Here is an 18,540-nt window from a genome sequence, read left to right on the forward strand (position 1 = left end):
TTCGTTCTACTCAGCCGCTGCCCTTGCTCTTTCCCACCCATTCGTTACATTCAACCTCTTACGTGACCGACCAAATATAGACTGGGAAACAAGACCACACACTTTGTGCATACGGAATCGAAGGCAGGGCGTGCCTCGCCGCATATGCCACGATGGCCATTTGCTACTTCTGCAGAAGCGGCGGCGGCGACGACGACGACGACGACGACGACGACGACGACGACGACGACGACCGCGAGAGGCTCTGACATATGTGAGAAATACATCTATAAAATGTAATTCAGACTGCCTCGTCCCACCTTATGCTGTACCGCTTTGGCAAAGGCTTTATCTGCGCCATTCGCCTTAATCACATCTGAGAGTGATTCTTAATAAATGGCATGTCGCTAATTGTTCGTCATCACAGATACTGTTAGCTATACGGCCACGACGCGCAACTGATTTCCAAAATTCGACTTCTTCCTTTGAGGATGGAACTCACGACCCTTGGTTTACTAGTCCAGTGCTCTACCACTGAGCTAAAGGGGCGCGTCCTAGCGGTACGTTTGCGTACTTCGTCCTTACAGTCGTCTGGATCATCAGACTTCAGCTGACAACACTTCATATTACCGACTAATATTTGCAGCTATGGCGACCCATTACTGCTTGGCTACACATCTGACTCGTAACCGATGTCCTCTCCAAACAACAACACTTGCATTTCAGAACATGTCTTTCACACATGTCTACAAAGTCACCTTCACCTTCAAATACAGTATCCTTGCTACTGACAGAGACGTAGGCAAAGTTTAAAGTTGCTATTTCCATTACATCACGTTAATCAGAAAAACAGTAATTTACATCTGCAGCGGAACCAATTTCCGTTCCGCCCAGCGTGGGGCTCGAACCCACGACCCTGAGATTAAGAGTCTCATGCTCTACCGACTGAGCTAGCCGGGCTGCTTGGATGAATACTTGCCGGGCAGCACGTCACACAGTACTCGTTTGGGTTGGGTGGTCCCATACAGAATCTCTCCATGCTGCCTAATGTTTTCCTAACGTCACACTCGTCACGTACTTCACTTTTATTTCATAATCATTTCTGAGAGGTAAAGGAATTGCATGACAACCTGCAGAGCTAGTGGCGTCAAAATTAACACTCATACTTGATGTGACTCAAAAGGCTAACGAGTTACTTTCCGACGTTGTTTTTGATGTGCAAGTGCCAGTGGAAACTCGCGGTGACGGCACTCTGCCTACCATTTCGCTAGTTAACACCGGTCTTGTAGTGTGTGTTTCAAGCTCAAGAGCATCTCCAAGCAGAAAATGGTCAACAGCAACATTCAGACGGTTTCGTACTGCTCAAATGCTACATTAAAACGGTATGTTTCTTTTTCACAACTGATAAAACACGAGCGTGACAGTATTCGAACCTGTAATCTTCAGATCCGAAGTCCGACGCCTTATCCATTAGGCCACACAGTCACTGGCGACCAAGTGCAACTTGTATATGACTCATCTCGAAACGCTCACACCCCTGATAATTTGTGTTTTCGTTCTACACAGCCGCTGCCCTTGCTCTTTCCCACCCATTCGTTACATTCAACCTCTTACGTGACCGACCAAATATAGACTGGGAAACAAGACCACACACTTTGTGCATACGGAATCGAAGGCAGGGCGTGCCTCGCCGCATATGCCACGATGGCCATTTGCTACTTCTGCAGAAGCGGCGGCGGCGACGACGACGACGACGACGACGACGACGAAGACGACGACGACCGCGAGAGGCTCTGACATATGTGAGAAATACATCTATAAAATGTAATTCAGACTGCCTCGTCCCACCTTATGCTGTACCGCTTTGGCAAAGGCTTTATCTGCGCCATTCGCCTTAATCACATCAGAGTGATTCTTAATAAATGGCATGTCGCTAATTGTTCGTCATCACAGATACTGTTAGCTATACGGCCACGACGCGCAACTGATTTCCAAAATTCGACTTCTTCCTTTGAGGATGGAACTCACGACCCTTGGTTTACTGGTCCAGTGCTCTACCACTGAGCTAAAGGGGCGCGTCTTAGCGGTACGTTTGCGTACTTCGTCCTTACAGTCGTCTGGATCATCAGACTTCAGCTGACAACACTTCATATTACCGACTAATATTTGCAGCTATGGCGACCCATTACTGCTTGGCTACACATCTGACACGTAACCGATGTCCTCTCCAAACAACAACACTTGCATTTCAGAACATGTCTTTCACACATGTCTACAAAGTCACCTTCACCTTCAAATACAGTATCCTTGCTACTGACAGAGACGTAGGCAAAGTTTAAAGTTGCTATTTCCATTACATCACGTTAATCAGAAAAACAGTAATTTACATCTGCAGCGGAACCAATTTCCGTTCCGCCCAGCTTGGGGCTCGAACCCACAACCCTGAGATTAAGAGTCTCATGCTCTACCGACTGAGCTAGCCGGGCTGCTTGGATGAATACTTGCCGGGCAGCACGTCACACAGTACTCGTTTGGGTTGGGTGGTCCCATACAGAATCTCTCCATGCTGCCTAATGTTTTCCTAACGTCACACTCGTCACGTACTTCACTTTTATTTCATAATCATTTCTGAGAGGTAAAGGAATTGCATGACAACCTGCAGAGCTAGTGGCGTCAAAATTAACACTCATACTTGATGTGACTCAAAAGGCTAACGAGTTACTTTCCGACGTTGTTTTTGATGTGCAATTGCCAGTGGAAACTCGCGGTGACGGCACTCTGCCTACCATTTCGCTAGTTAACACCGGTCTTGTAGTGTGTGTTTCAAGCTCAAGAGCTTCTCCAAGCAGAAAATGGTCAACAGCAACATTCAGACGGTTTCGTACTGCTCAAATGCTACATTAAAACGGTATGTTTCTTTTTCACAACTGATAAAACACGAGCGTGACAGTATTCGAACCTGTAATCTTCAGATCCGAAGTCCGACGCCTTATCCATTAGGCCACACAGTCACTGGCGACCAAGTGCAACTTGTATATGACTTATCTCGAAACGCTCACACCCCTGATAATTTGTGTTTTCGTTCTACACAGCCGCTGCCCTTGCTCTTTCCCACCCATTCGTTACATTCAACCTCTTACGTGACCGACCAAATATAGACTGGGAAACAAGACCACACACTTTGTGCATACGGAATCGAAGGCAGGGCGTGCCTCGCCGCATATGCCACGATGGCCATTTGCTACTTCTGCAGAAGCGGCGGCGGCGACGACGACGACGACGACGACGACGACGACGACGACCGCGAGAGGCTCTGACATATGTGAGAAATACATCTATAAAATGTAATTCAGACTGCCTCGTCCCACCTTATGCTGTACCGCTTTGGCAAAGGCTTTATCTGCGCCATTTGCCTTAATCACATCTGAGAGTAATTCTTAATAAAAGGCATGTCGCTAATTGTTCGTCATCACAGATACTGTTTGCTATACGGCCACGACGCGCAACTTATTTCCAAAATTCGACTTCTTCCTTTGAGGATGGTACTCACGACCCTTGGTTTACTAGTCCAGTGCTCTACCACTGAGCTAAAGGGGCGCGTCCTAGCGGTACTTTTGCGTACTTCGTCCTTACAGTCGTCTGGATCATCAGACTTCAGCTGACAACACTTCATATTACCGACTAATATTTGCAGCTATGGCGACCCATTACTGCTTGGCTACACATCTGACACGTAACCGATGTCCTCTCCAAACAACAACACTTGCATTTCAGAACATGTCTTTCACACATGTCTACAAAGTCACCTTCACCTTCAAATACAGTATCCTTGCTACTGACAGAGACGTAGGCAAAGTTTAAAGTTGCTATTTCCATTACATCACGTTAATCAGAAAAACAGTAATTTACATCTGCAGCGGAACCAATTTCCGTTCCGCCCAGCTTGGGGCTCGAACCCACGACCCTGAGATTAAGAGTCTCATGCTCTACCGACTGAGCTAGCCGGGCTGCTTGGATGAATACTTGCCGGGCAGCACGTCACACAGTACTCGTTTGGGTTGGGTGGTCCCATACAGAATCTCTCCATGCTGCCTAATGTTTTCCTAACGTCACACTCGTCACGTACTTCACTTTTATTTCATAATCATTTCTGAGAGGTAAAGGAATTGCATGACAACCTGCAGAGCTAGTGGCGTCAAAATTAACACTCATACTTGATGTGACTCAAAAGGCTAACGAGTTACTTTCCGACGTTGTTTTTGATGTGCAATTGCCAGTGGAAACTCGCGGTGACGGCACTCTGCCTACCATTTCGCTAGTTAACACCGGTCTTGTAGTGTGTGTTTCAAGCTCAAGAGCTTCTCCAAGCAGAAAATGGTCAACAGCAACATTCAGACGGTTTCGTACTGCTCAAATGCTACATTAAAACGGTATGTTTCTTTTTCACAACTGATAAAACACGAGCGTGACAGTATTCGAACCTGTAATCTTCAGATCCGAAGTCCGACGCCTTATCCATTAGGCCACACAGTCACTGGCGACCAAGTGCAACTTGTATATGACTTATCTCGAAACGCTCACACCCCTGATAATTTGTGTTTTCGTTCTACACAGCCGCTGCCCTTGCTCTTTCCCACCCATTCGTTACATTCAACCTCTTACGTGACCGACCAAATATAGACTGGGAAACAAGACCACACACTTTGTGCATACGGAATCGAAGGCAGGGCGTGCCTCGCCGCATATGCCACGATGGCCATTTGCTACTTCTGCAGAAGCGGCGGCGGCGGCGACGACGACGACGACGACGACGACGACGACGACGACGACGACGACGACGACGACGACCGCGAGAGGCTCTGACATATGTGAGAAATACATCTATAAAATGTAATTCAGACTGCCTCGTCCCACCTTATGCTGTACCGCTTTGGCAAAGGCTTTATCTGCGCCATTTGCCTTAATCACATCTGAGAGTAATTCTTAATAAAAGGCATGTCGCTAATTGTTCGTCATCACAGATACTGTTTGCTATACGGCCACGACGCGCAACTTATTTCCAAAATTCGACTTCTTCCTTTGAGGATGGTACTCACGACCCTTGGTTTACTAGTCCAGTGCTCTACCACTGAGCTAAAGGGGCGCGTCCTAGCGGTACTTTTGCGTACTTCGTCCTTACGGTCGTCTGGATCATCAGACTTCAGCTGACAACACTTCATATTACCGACTAATATTTGCAGCTATGGCGACCCATTACTGCTTGGCTACACATCTGACACGTAACCGATGTCCTCACCAAACAACAACACTTGCATTTCAGAACATGTCTTTCACACATGTCTACAAAGTCACCTTCACTTTCAAATACAGTATCCTTGCTACTGACAGAGACGTAGGCAAAGTTTAAAGTTGCTATTTCCATTACATCACGTTAATCAGAAAAACAGTAATTTACATCTGCAGCGGAACAAATTTCCGTTCCGCTCAGCGTGGGGCTCGAACCCACGACCCTGAGATTAAGAGTCTCATGCTCTACCGACTGAGCTAGCCGGGCTGCTTGGATGAATACTTGCCGGGCAGCACGTCACACAGTACTCGTTTGGGTTGGGTGGTCCCATACAGAATCTCTCCATGCTGCCTAATGTTTTCCTAACGTCACACTCGTCACGTACTTCACTTTTATTTCATAATCATTTCTGAGAGGTAAAGGAATTGCATGACAACCTGCAGAGCTAGTGGCGTCAAAATTAACACTCATACTTGATGTGACTCAAAAGGCTAACGAGTTACTTTCCGACGTTGTTTTAGATGTGCAAGTGCCAGTGGAAACTCGCGGTGACGGCACTCTGCCTACCATTTCGCTAGTTAACACCGGTCTTGTAGTGTGTGTTTCAAGCTCAAGAGCATCTCCAAGCAGAAAATGGTCAACAGCAACATTCAGACGGTTTCGTACTGCTCAAATGCTACATTAAAACGGTATGTTTCTTTTTCACAACTGATAAAACACGAGCGTGACAGTATTCGAACCTGTAATCTTCAGATCCGAAGTCCGACGCCTTATCCATTAGGCCACACAGTCACTGGCGACCAAGTGCAACTTGTATATGACTCATCTCGAAACGCTCACACCCCTGATAATTTGTGTTTTCGTTCTACACAGCCGCTGCCCTTGCTCTTTCCCACCCATTCGTTACATTCAACCTCTTACGTGACCGACCAAATATAGACTGGGAAACAAGACCACACACTTTGTGCATACGGAATCGAAGGCAGGGCGTGCCTCGCCGCATATGCCACGATGGCCATTTGCTACTTCTGCAGAAGCGGCGGCGGCGGCGACGACGACGACGACGACGACGACGACGACGACGACGACGACGACGACCGCGAGAGGCTCTGACATATGTGAGAAATACATCTATAAAATGTAATTCAGACTGCCTCGTCCCACCTTATGCTGTACCGCTTTGGCAAAGGCTTTATCTGCGCCATTTGCCTTAATCACATCTGAGAGTAATTCTTAATAAAAGGCATGTCGCTAATTGTTCGTCATCACAGATACTGTTTGCTATACGGCCACGACGCGCAACTTATTTCCAAAATTCGACTTCTTCCTTTGAGGATGGTACTCACGACCCTTGGTTTACTAGTCCAGTGCTCTACCACTGAGCTAAAGGGGCGCGTCCTAGCGGTACTTTTGCGTACTTCGTCCTTACGGTCGTCTGGATCATCAGACTTCAGCTGACAACACTTCATATTACCGACTAATATTTGCAGCTATGGCGACCCATTACTGCTTGGCTACACATCTGACACGTAACCGATGTCCTCACCAAACAACAACACTTGCATTTCAGAACATGTCTTTCACACATGTCTACAAAGTCACCTTCACTTTCAAATACAGTATCCTTGCTACTGACAGAGACGTAGGCAAAGTTTAAAGTTGCTATTTCCATTACATCACGTTAATCAGAAAAACAGTAATTTACATCTGCAGCGGAACAAATTTCCGTTCCGCTCAGCGTGGGGCTCGAACCCACGACCCTGAGATTAAGAGTCTCATGCTCTACCGACTGAGCTAGCCGGGCTGCTTGGATGAATACTTGCCGGGCAGCACGTCACACAGTACTCGTTTGGGTTGGGTGGTCCCATACAGAATCTCTCCATGCTGCCTAATGTTTTCCTAACGTCACACTCGTCATGTACTTCACTTTTATTTCATAATCATTTCTGAGAGGTAAAGGAATTGCATGACAACCTGCAGAGCTAGTGGCGTCAAAATTAACACTCATACTTGATGTGACTCAAAAGGCTAACGAGTTACTTTCCGACGTTGTTTTAGATGTGCAAGTGCCAGTGGAAACTCGCGGTGACGGCACTCTGCCTACCATTTCGCTAGTTAACACCGGTCTTGTAGTGTGTGTTTCAAGCTCAAGAGCATCTCCAAGCAGAAAATGGTCAACAGCAACATTCAGACGGTTTCGTACTGCTCAAATGCTACATTAAAACGGTATGTTTCTTTTTCACAACTGATAAAACACGAGCGTGACAGTATTCGAACCTGTAATCTTCAGATCCGAAGTCCGACGCCTTATCCATTAGGCCACACAGTCACTGGCGACCAAGTGCAACTTGTATATGACTCATCTCGAAACGCTCACACCCCTGATAATTTGTGTTTTCGTTCTACACAGCCGCTGCCCTTGCTCTTTCCCACCCATTCGTTACATTCAACCTCTTACGTGACCGACCAAATATAGACTGGGAAACAAGACCACACACTTTGTGCATACGGAATCGAAGGCAGGGCGTGCCTCGCCGCATTTGCCACGATGGCCAATTGCTACTTCAGCAGAAGCGGCGGCGGCGGCGACGACGACGACGACGACGACGACGACGACGACGACGACGACGACGACCGCGAGAGGCTCTGACATATGTGAGAAATACATCTATAAAATGTAATTCAGAATGCCTCGTCCCACCTTATGCTGTACCGCTTTGGCAAAGGCTTTATCTGCGCCATTCGCGTTAATCACATCTGAGAGTAATTCTTAATAAAAGGCATGTCGCCAATTGTTCGTCATCACAGATACTGTTTGCTATACGGCCACGACGCGCAACTGATTTCCAAAATTCGAATTCTTCCTTTGAGGATGCAACTCACGACCCTTGGTTTACTAGTCCAGTGCTCTACCACTGAGCTAAGGAGGCGCGGCCTAGCGGTACTTTTGCGTACTTCGTCCTTACGGTCGTCTGGATCATCAGACTTCAGCTGACAACACTTCATATTACCGACTAATATTTGCAACTATGGCGACCCATTACTGCTTGGCTACACATCTGACACGTAACCGATGTCCTCTAGAAACAACAACACTTGCATTTCAGAACATGTGTTTCACACATGTCTACAAAATCACCTTCACCTTCAATTACAGTTTCCTTGCGACTGACAGAGACGTAGGCAAAGTTTAAAGTTGCTATTTCCATTACATCACGTTAATCAGAAAAACAGTAATTTACATCTGCAGCGGAACAAAATTCCGTTCCGCCCAGCGTGGGGCTCGAACCCACGACCCTGAGATTAAGAGTCTCATGCTCTACCGACTGAGCTAGCCGGGCTGCTTGGGTGAACACTTGCCGGGCAGCACGTCACACAGTACTCGTTTGGGTTGGGTGGTCCCATACAGAATCTCTCCATGCTGCCTAATGTTTTCCTAACGTCACACTCGTCACGTACTTCACTTTTATTTCATAATCATTTCTGAGAGGTAAAGGAATTGCATGACAACCTGCAGAGCTAGTGGCGTCAAAATTAACACTCATACTTGATGTGACTCAAAAGGCTAACGAGTTACTTTCCGACGTTGTTTTAGATGTGCAAGTGCCAGTGGAAACTCGCGGTGACGGCACTCTGCCTACCATTTCGCTAGTTAACACCGGTCTTGTAGTGTGTGTTTCAAGCTCAAGAGCATCTCCAAGCAGAAAATGGTCAACAGCAACATTCAGACGGTTTCGTACTGCTCAAACGCTACATTAAAACGGTATGTTTCTTTTTCACAACTGATAAAACACGAGCGTGACAGTATTCCAACCTGTAATCTTCAGATCCGAAGTCCGACGCCTTATCCATTAGGCCACACAGTCACTGACGACCAAGTGCAACTTGTATATGACTCATCTCGAAACGCTCACACCCCTGATAATTTGTGTTTTCGTTCTACACAGCCGCTGCCCTTGCTCTTTCCCACCCATTCGTTACATTCAACCTCTTACGTGACCGACCAAATATAGACTGGGAAACAAGACCACACACTTTGTGCATACGGAATCGAAGGCAGGGCGTGCCTCGCCGCATTTGCCACGATGGCCATTTGCTACTTCTGCAGAAGCGGCGGCGGCGACGACGACGACGGCGACGACGACGACGACGACCGCGAGTGGCTCTGACATATGTGAGAAATACATCTATAAAATGTAATTCAGACTGCCTCGTCCCACCTTATGCTGTACCGCTTTGGCAAAGGCTTTATCTGCGCCATTTGCCTTAATTACATCTGAGAGTAATTCTTAATAAAAGGCATGTCGCTAATTGTTCGTCATCACAGATACTGTTTGCTATACGGCCACGACGCGCAACTGATTTCCAAAATTCGACTTCTTCCTTTGAGGATGGTACTCACGACCCTTGGTTTACTAGTCCAGTGCTCTACCACTGAGCTAAAGGGGCGCGTCCTAGCGGTACTTTTGCGTACTTCGTCCTTACGGTCGTCTGGATCATCAGACTTCAGCTGACAACACTTCATATTACCGACTAATATTTGCAGCTATGGCGACCCATTACTGCTTGGCTACACATCTGACTCGTAACCGATGTCCTCTCCAAACAACAACACTTGCATTTCAGAACATGTCTTTCACACATATCTACAACGTCACCTTCACCTTCAAATACAGTATCCTTGCTACTGACAGAGACGCAGGCAAAGTTTAAAGTTGCTATTTCCATTACATCACGTTAATCAGAAAAACAGTAATTTACATCTGCAGCGGAACAAATTTCCGTTCCGCCCAGCGTGGGGCTCGAACCCACGACCCTGAGATTAAGAGTCTCATGCTCTACCGACTGAGCTAGCCGGGCTGCTTGGATGAATACTTGCCGGGCAGCACGTCACACAGTACTCGTTTGGGTTGGGTGGTCCCATACAGAATCTCTCCATGCTGCCTAATGTTTTCCTAACGTCACACTCGTCACGTACTTCACTTTTATTTCATAATCATTTCTGAGAGGTAAAGGAATTGCATGACAACCTGCAGAGCTAGTGGCGTCAAAATTAACACTCATACTTGATGTGACTCAAAAGGCTAACGAGTTACTTTCCGACGTTGTTTTAGATCTGCAAGTGCCAGTGGAAACTCGCGGTGACGGCACTCTGCCTACCATTTCGCTAGTTAACACCGGTCTTGTAGTGTGTGTTTCAAGCTCAAGAGCATCTCCAAGCAGAAAATGGTCAACAGCAACATTCAGACGGTTTCGTACTGCTCAAATGCTACATTAAAACGGTATGTTTCTTTTTCACAACTGATAAAACACGAGCGTGACAGTATACGAACCTGTAATCTTCAGATCCGAAGTCCGACGCCTTATCCATTAGGCCACACAGTCACTGACGACCAAGTGCAACTTGTATATGACTCATCTCGAAACGCTCACACCCCTGATAATTTGTGTTTTCGTTCTACACAGCCGCTGCCCTTGCTCTTTCCCACCCATTCGTTACATTCAACCTCTTACGTGACCGACCAAATATAGACTGGGAAACAAGACCACACACTTTGTGCATACGGAATCGAAGGCAGGGCGTGCCTCGCCGCATTTGCCACGATGGCCATTTGCTACTTCTGCAGAAGCGGCGGCGGCGACGACGACGACGACGACGACGACGACGACGACGACGACGACGACGACCGCGAGAGGCTCTGACATATGTGAGAAATACATCTATAAAATGTAATTCAGACTGCCTCGTCCCACCTTATGCTGTACCGCTTTGGCAAAGGCTTTATCTGCGCCATTCGCCTTAATCACATCTGAGAGTAATTCTTAATAAAAAGGCATGTCGCCAATTGTTCGTCATCACAGATACTGTTTGCTATACGGCCACGACGCGCAACTGATTTCCAAAATTCGACTTCTTCCTTTGAGGATGTAACTCACGACCCTTGGTTTACTAGTCCAGTGCTCTACCACTGAGCTAAAGAGGCGCGGCCTAGCGGTACTTTTGCGTACTTCGTCCTTACGGTCGTCTGGATCATCAGACTTCAGCTGACAACACTTCATATTACCGACTAATATTTGCAGCTATGGCGACCCATTACTGCTTGGCTACACATCTGACACGTAACCGATGTCCTCTAGAAACAACAACACTTGCATTTCAGAACATGTCTTTCACACATGTCTACAAAATCACCTTCACCTTCAATTACAGTTTCCTTGCGACTGACAGAGACGTAGGCAAAGTTTAAAGTTGCTATTTCCATTACATCACGTTAATCAGAAAAACAGTAATTTACATCTGCAGCGGAACAAAATTCCGTTCCGCCCAGCGTGGGGCTCGAACCCACGACCCGGAGATTAAGAGTCTCACGCTCTACCGACTGAGCAAGCCGGGCTGCTTGGGTGAATACTTGCCGGGCAGCATGTCACACAGTACTCGTTTGGGTTGGGTGGTCCCATACAGAATCTCTCCATGCTGCCTAATGTTTTCCTAACGTCACACTCGTCAAGTACTTCACTTTTATTTCATAATCATTTCTGAGAGGTAAAGGAATTGCATGACAACCTGCAGAGCTAGTGGCGTCAAAATTAACACTCATACTTGATGTGACTCAAAAGGCTAACGAGTTACTTTCCGACGTTGTTTTAGATCTGCAAGTGCGAGTGGAAACTCGCGGTGACGCGCACTCTGCCTACCATTTCGCTAGTTAACACCGGTCTTGTAGTGTGTGTTTCAAGCTCAAGAGCATCTCCAAGCAGAAAATGGTCAACAGCAACATTCAGACGGTTTCGTACTGCTCAAATGCTACATTAAAACGGTATGTTTCTTTTTCACAACTGATAAAACACGAGCGTGACAGTATTCGAACCTGTAATCTTCAGATCCGAAGTCCGACGCCTTATCCATTAGGCCACACAGTCACTGACAACCAAGTGCAACTTGTATATGACTCATCTCGAAACGCTCACACCCCTGATAATTTGTGTTTTCGTTCTACACAGCCGCTGCCCTTGCTCTTTCCCACCCATTCGTTACATTCAACCTCTTACGTGACCGACCAAATATAGACTGGGAAACAAGACCACACACTTTGTGCATACGGAATCGAAGGCAGGGCGTGCCTCGCCGCATATGCCACGATGGCCATTTGCTACTTCTGCAGAAGCGGCGGCGGCGACGACGACGACGACGACGACGACGACGACGACGACGACGACGACGACGACGACCGCGAGAGGCTCTGACATATGTGAGAAATACATCTATAAAATGTAATTCAGACTGCCTCGTCCCACCTTATGCTGTACCGCTTTGGCAAAGGCTTTATCTGCGCCATTTGCCTTAATCACATCTGAGAGTAATTCTTAATAAAAGGCATGTCGCCAATTGTTCGTCATCACAGATACTGTTTGCTATACGGCCACGACGCGCAACTGATTTCCAAAATTCGACTTCTTCCTTTGAGGATGCAACTCACGACCCTTGGTTTACTAGTCCAGTGCTCTACCACTGAGCTAAAGAGGCGCGGCCTAGCGGTACTTTTGCGTACTTCGTCCTTACGGTCGTCTGGATCATCAGACTTCAGCTGACAACACTTCATATTACCGACTAATATTTGCAACTATGGCGACCCATTACTGCTTGGCTACACATCTGACACGTAACCGATGTCCTCTAGAAACAACAACACTTGCATTTCAGAACATGTGTTTCACACATGTATACAAAATCACCTTCACCTTCAATTACAGTTTCCTTGCGACTGACAGAGACGTAGGCAAAGTTTAAAGTTGCTATTTCCATTACATCACGTTAATCAGAAAAATAGTAATTTACATCTGCAGCGGAACAAAATTCCGTTCCGCCCAGCGTGGGGCTCGAACCCACGACCCTGAGATTAAGAGTCTCATGCTCTACCGACTGAGCTAGCCGGGCTGCTTGGATGAATACTTGCCGGGCAGCACGTCACACAGTACTCGTTTGGGTTGGGTGGTCCCATACAGAATCTCTCCATGCTGCCTAATGTTTTCCTAACGTCACACTCGTCACGTACTTCACTTTTATTTCATAATCATTTCTGAGAGGTAAAGGAATTGCATGACAACCTGCAGAGCTAGTGGCGTCAAAATTAACAGTCATACTTGATGTGACTCAAAAGGCTAACGAGTTACTTTCCGACGTTGTTTTAGATCTGCAAGTGCCAGTGGAAACTCGCGGTGACGGCACTCTGCCTACCATTTCGCTAGTTAACACCGGTCTTGTAGTGTGTGTTTCAAGCTCAAGAGCATCTCCAAGCAGAAAATGGTCAACAGAAACATTCAGACGGTTTCGTACTGCTCAAATGCTACATTAAAACGGTATGTTTCTTTTTCACAACTGATAAAACACGAGCGTGACAGTATTCGAACCTGTAATCTTCAGATCCGAAGTCCGACGCCTTATCCATTAGGCCACACAGTCACTGGCGACCAAGTGCAACTTGTATATGACTCATCTCGAAACGCTCACACCCCTGATAATTTGTGTTTTCGTTCTACACAGCCGCTGCCCTTGCTCTTTCCCACCCATTCGTTACATTCAACCTCTTACGTGACCGACCAAATATAGACTGGGAAACAAGACCACACACTTTGTGCATACGGAATCGAAGGCAGGGCGTGCCTCGCCGCATTTGCCACGATGGCCAATTGCTACTTCTGCAGAAGCGGCGGCGGCGGCGACGACGACGACGACGACGACGACCGCGAGAGGCTCTGACATATGTGAGAAATACATCTATAAAATGTAATTCAGAATGCCTCGTCCCACCTTATGCTGTACCGCTTTGGCAAAGGCTTTATCTGCGCCATTCGCGTTAATCACATCTGAGAGTAATTCTTAATAAAAGGCATGTCGCCAATTGTTCGTCATCACAGATACTGTTTGCTATACGGCCACGACGCGCAACTGATTTCCAAAATTCGACTTCTTCCTTTGAGGATGCAACTCACGACCCTTGGTTTACTAGTCCAGTGCTCTACCACTGAGCTAAAGAGGCGCGGCCTAGCGGTACTTTTGCGTACTTCGTCCTTACGGTCGCCTGGATCATCAGACTTCAGCTGACAACACTTCATATTACCGACTAATATTTGCAACTATGGCGACCCATTACTGCTTGGCTACACATCTGACACGTAACCGATGTCCTCTAGAAACAACAACACTTGCATTTCAGAACATGTGTTTCACACATGTATACAAAATCACCTTCACCTTCAATTACAGTTTCCTTGCGACTGACAGAGACGTAGGCAAAGTTTAAAGTTGCTATTTCCATTACATCACGTTAATCAGAAAAATAGTAATTTACATCTGCAGCGGAACAAAATTCCGTTCCGCCCAGCGTGGGGCTCGAACCCACGACCCTGAGATTAAGAGTCTCATGCTCTACCGACTGAGCTAGCCGGGCTGCTTGGATGAATACTTGCCGGGCAGCACGTCGCACAGTACTCGTTTGGGTTGGGTGGTCCCATACAGAATCTCTCCATGCTGCCTAATGTTTTCCTAACGTCACACTCGTCACGTACTTCACTTTTATTTCATAATCATTTCTGAGAGGTAAAGGAATTGCATGACAACCTGCAGAGCTAGTGGCGTCAAAATTAACACTCATACTTGATGTGACTCAAAAGGCTAACGAGTTACTTTCCGACGTTGTTTTAGATGTGCAAGTGCCAGTGGAAACTCGCGGTGACGGCACTCTGCCTACCATTTCGCTAGTTAACACCGGTCTTGTAGTGTGTGTTTCAAGCTCAAGAGCATCTCCAAGCAGAAAATGGTCAACAGCAACATTCAGACGGTTTCGTACTGCTCAAATGCTACATTAAAACGGTATGTTTCTTTTTCACAACTGATAAAACACGAGCGTGACAGTATTCGAACCTGTAATCTTCAGATCCGAAGTCCGACGCCTTATCCATTAGGCCACACAGTCACTGGCGACCAAGTGCAACTTGTATATGACTCATCTCGAAACGCTCACACCCCTGATAATTTGTGTTTTCGTTCTACACAGCCGCTGCCCTTGCTCTTTCCCACCCATTCGTTACATTCAACCTCTTACGTGACCGACCAAATATAGACTGGGAAACAAGACCACACACTTTGTGCATACGGAATCGAAGGCAGGGCGTGCCTCGCCGCATTTGCCACGATGGCCATTTGCTACTTCTGCAGAAGCGGCGGCGACGACGACGACGACGACGACGACGACGACGACCGCGAGAGGCTCTGACATATGTGAGAAATACATCTATAAAATGTAATTCAGACTGCCTCGTCCCACCTTATGCTGTACCGCTTTGGCAAAGGCTTTATCTGCGCCATTCGCCTTAATCACATCTGAGAGTAATTCTTAATAAAAAGGCATGTCGCTAATTGTTCGTCATCACAGATACTGTTTGCTATACGGCCACGACGCGCAACTGATTTCCAAAATTCGACTTCTTCCTTTGAGGATGCAACTCACGACCCTTGGTTTACTAGTCCAGTGCTCTACCACTGAGCTAAAGAGGCGCGGCCTAGCGGTACTTTTGCGTACTTCGTCCTTACGGTCGTCTGGATCATCAGACTTCAGCTGACAACACTTCATATTACCGACTAATATTTGCAGCTATGGCGACCCATTACTGCTTGGCTACACATCTGACACGTAACCGATGTCCTCTAGAAACAACAACACTTTCATTTCAGAACATGTCTTTCACACATGTCTACAAAATCACCTTCACCTTCAATTACAGTTTCCTTGCGACTGACAGAGACGTAGGCAAAGTTTAAAGTTGCTATTTCCATTACATCACGTTAATCAGAAAAACAGTAATTTACATCTGCAGCGGAACAAAATTCCGTTCCGCCCAGCGTGGGGCTCGAACCCACGACCCTGAGATTAAGAGTCTCATGCTCTACCGACTGAGCTAGCCGGGCTGCTTGGGTGAATACTTGCCGGGCAGCACGTCACACAGTACTCGTTTGGGTTGGGTGGTCCCATACAGAATCTCTCCATGCTGCCTAATGTTTTCCTAACGTCACACTCGTCACGTACTTCACTTTTATTTCATAATCATTTCTGAGAGGTAAAGGAATTGCATGACAACCTGCAGAGCTAGTGGCGTCAAAATTAACACTCATACTTGATGTGACTCAAAAGGCTAACGAGTTACTTTCCGACGTTGTTTTAGATGTGCAAGTGCCAGTGGAAACTCGCGGTGACGGCACTCTGCCTACCATTTCGCTAGTTAACACCGGTCTTGTAGTGTGTGTTTCAAGCTCAAGAGCATCTCCAAGCAGAAAATGGTCAACAGCAACATTCAGACGGTTTCGTACTGCTCAAATGCTACATTAAAACGGTATGTTTCTTTTTCACAACTGATAAAACACGAGCGTGACAGTATTCGAACCTGTAATCTTCAGATCCGAAGTCCGACGCCTTATCCATTAGGCCACACAGTCACTGACGACCAAGTGCAACTTGTATATGACTCATCTCGAAACGCTCACACCCCTGATAATTTGTGTTTTCGTTCTACACAGCCGCTGCCCTTGCTCTTTCCCACCCATTCGTTACATTCAACCTCTTACGTGACCGACCAAATATAGACTGGGAAACAAGACCACACACTTTGTGCATACGGAATCGAAGGCAGGGCGTGCCTCGCCGCATTTGCCACGATGGCCATTTGCTACTTCTGCAGAAGCGGCGGCGGCGACGACGACGACGACGACGACGACGACGACGACGACGACCGCGAGTGGCTCTGACATATGTGAGAAATACATCTATAAAATGTAATTCAGACTGCCTCGTCCCACCTTATGCTGTACCGCTTTAGCAAAGGCTTTATCTGCGCCATTTGCCTTAATCACATCTGAGAGTAATTCTTAATAAAAGGCATGTCGCTAATTGTTCGTCATCACAGATACTGTTTGCCATACGGCCACGACGCGCAACTGATTTCCAAAATTCGACTTCTTCCTTTGAGGATGGTACTCACGACCCTTAGTTTACTAGTCCAGTGCTCTACCACTGAGCTAAAGGGGCGCGTCCTATCGGTACTTTTGCGTACTTCGTCCTTACGGTCGTCTGGATCATCAGACTTCAGCTGACAACACTTCATATTACCGACTAATATTTGCAGCTATGGCGACCCATTACTGCTTGGCTACACATCTGACACCTAACCGATGTCCTCTCCAAACAACAACACTTGCATTTCAGAACATGTCTTTCACACATATCTACAAAGTCACCTTCACCTTCAAATACAGTATCCTTGCTACTGACAGAGACGCAGGCAAAGTTTAAAGTTGCTATTTCCATTACATCACGTTAATCAGAAAAACAGTAATTTACATCTGCAGCGGAACAAAATTCCGTTCCGCCCAGCGTGGGGCTCGAACCCACTACCCTGAGATTAAGAGTCTCATGCTCTACCGACTGAGCTAGCCGGGCTGCTTGGATGAATACTTGCCGGGCAGCACGTCACACAGTACTCGTTTGGGTTGGGTGGTCCCATACAGAATCTCTCCATGCTGCCTAATGTTTTCCTAACGTCACACTCGTCACGTACTTCACTTTTATTTCATAATCATTTCTGAGAGGTAAAGGAATTGCATGACAACCTGCAGAGCTAGTGGCGTCAAAATTAACACTCATACTTGATGTGACTCAAAAGGCTAACGAGTTACTTTCCGACGTTGTTTTAGATCTGCAAGTGCCAGTGGAAACTCGTGGTGACGGCACTCTGCCTACCATTTCGCTAGTTAACACCGGTCTTGTAGTGTGTGTTTCAAGCTCAAGAGCATTTCCAAGCAGAAAATGGTCAACAGCAACATTCAGACGGTTTCGTACTGCTCAAATGCTACATTAAAACGGTATGTTTCTTTTTCACAACTGATAAAACACGAGCGTGACAGTATTCGAACCTGTAATCTTCAGATCCGAAGTCCGACGCCTTATCCATTAGGCCACACAGTCACTGACGACCAAGTGCAACTTGTATATGACTCATGTCGAAACGCTCACACCCCTGATAATTTGTGTTTTCGTTCTACACAGCCGCTGCCCTTGCTCTTTCCCACCCATTCGTTACATTCAACCTCTTACGTGACCGACCAAATATAGACTGGGAAACAAGACCACACACTTTGTGCATACGGAATCGAAGGCAGGGCGTGCCTCGCCGCATTTGCCACGATGGCCATTTGCTACTTCTGCAGAAGCGGCGGCGGCGAC

The 18,540-nt window shown here is 46.8% G+C and overlaps 12 non-coding genes across 12 annotated transcripts; all 12 read right to left on the reverse strand.

Annotated features, from left to right (window-relative positions):
- Positions 1-866: 866 nt before the first annotated feature.
- Trnak-cuu (transfer RNA lysine (anticodon CUU)) lies at positions 867-939 on the reverse strand. Its single transcript has one exon. It is a non-coding gene; the product is annotated as a tRNA-Lys (tRNA).
- A 1,453-nt stretch (positions 940-2,392) lies between these two features.
- Trnak-cuu (transfer RNA lysine (anticodon CUU)) lies at positions 2,393-2,465 on the reverse strand. The gene has a single exon. It is a non-coding gene; the product is annotated as a tRNA-Lys (tRNA).
- A 1,449-nt stretch (positions 2,466-3,914) lies between these two features.
- On the reverse strand, positions 3,915-3,987 carry Trnak-cuu (transfer RNA lysine (anticodon CUU)). Its single transcript has one exon. It is a non-coding gene; the product is annotated as a tRNA-Lys (tRNA).
- A 1,473-nt stretch (positions 3,988-5,460) lies between these two features.
- Trnak-cuu (transfer RNA lysine (anticodon CUU)) lies at positions 5,461-5,533 on the reverse strand. Its single transcript has one exon. It is a non-coding gene; the product is annotated as a tRNA-Lys (tRNA).
- Positions 5,534-6,997: 1,464 nt separating this feature from the next.
- On the reverse strand, positions 6,998-7,070 carry Trnak-cuu (transfer RNA lysine (anticodon CUU)). The gene has a single exon. It is a non-coding gene; the product is annotated as a tRNA-Lys (tRNA).
- Positions 7,071-8,534: 1,464 nt separating this feature from the next.
- On the reverse strand, positions 8,535-8,607 carry Trnak-cuu (transfer RNA lysine (anticodon CUU)). The gene has a single exon. It is a non-coding gene; the product is annotated as a tRNA-Lys (tRNA).
- A 1,446-nt stretch (positions 8,608-10,053) lies between these two features.
- On the reverse strand, positions 10,054-10,126 carry Trnak-cuu (transfer RNA lysine (anticodon CUU)). The gene has a single exon. It is a non-coding gene; the product is annotated as a tRNA-Lys (tRNA).
- A 1,462-nt stretch (positions 10,127-11,588) lies between these two features.
- Positions 11,589-11,661, reverse strand: Trnak-cuu (transfer RNA lysine (anticodon CUU)). The gene has a single exon. It is a non-coding gene; the product is annotated as a tRNA-Lys (tRNA).
- A 1,468-nt stretch (positions 11,662-13,129) lies between these two features.
- Trnak-cuu (transfer RNA lysine (anticodon CUU)) lies at positions 13,130-13,202 on the reverse strand. Its single transcript has one exon. It is a non-coding gene; the product is annotated as a tRNA-Lys (tRNA).
- Positions 13,203-14,642: 1,440 nt separating this feature from the next.
- Trnak-cuu (transfer RNA lysine (anticodon CUU)) lies at positions 14,643-14,715 on the reverse strand. Its single transcript has one exon. It is a non-coding gene; the product is annotated as a tRNA-Lys (tRNA).
- A 1,444-nt stretch (positions 14,716-16,159) lies between these two features.
- Positions 16,160-16,232, reverse strand: Trnak-cuu (transfer RNA lysine (anticodon CUU)). The gene has a single exon. It is a non-coding gene; the product is annotated as a tRNA-Lys (tRNA).
- A 1,452-nt stretch (positions 16,233-17,684) lies between these two features.
- Trnak-cuu (transfer RNA lysine (anticodon CUU)) lies at positions 17,685-17,757 on the reverse strand. The gene has a single exon. It is a non-coding gene; the product is annotated as a tRNA-Lys (tRNA).
- Positions 17,758-18,540: the final 783 nt, after the last annotated feature.

The sequence above is a fragment of the Schistocerca gregaria genome, chromosome 8 (assembly GCF_023897955.1).
Source record: "Schistocerca gregaria isolate iqSchGreg1 chromosome 8, iqSchGreg1.2, whole genome shotgun sequence".
Taxonomy (NCBI): domain Eukaryota; kingdom Metazoa; phylum Arthropoda; class Insecta; order Orthoptera; family Acrididae; genus Schistocerca; species Schistocerca gregaria.